This window comes from Mandrillus leucophaeus, unplaced genomic scaffold (assembly GCF_000951045.1).
Source record: "Mandrillus leucophaeus isolate KB7577 unplaced genomic scaffold, Mleu.le_1.0 Scaffold80, whole genome shotgun sequence".
Classification (NCBI taxonomy): domain Eukaryota; kingdom Metazoa; phylum Chordata; class Mammalia; order Primates; family Cercopithecidae; genus Mandrillus; species Mandrillus leucophaeus.
Genome location: NW_012108697.1, coordinates 1,958,412 through 1,958,676, shown reverse-complemented (window position 1 = coordinate 1,958,676; position 265 = coordinate 1,958,412).

Genomic DNA, 265 nt, shown 5'->3' with positions numbered 1-265 from the left:
TCATTCATAAATAAATGAATGATTTATTCATTCATAAATGAATGATTCATAAATGATTTATTCATTTATTATTAGTAGTGTTGGAAATTATAAGGACACACATTTCTATAGTACTTTACAATATAGAGTGTCTTGCATGTATTTTTTCTCATATACAATAATACCATAAGTATTTAGGGGAAGTGTTATTCCTGTCCTGATTTTACAGATAAAATAAAATAATTTTTAGTTTGGATGAACCTAAGTGATACGCCTAAGGTCAGGT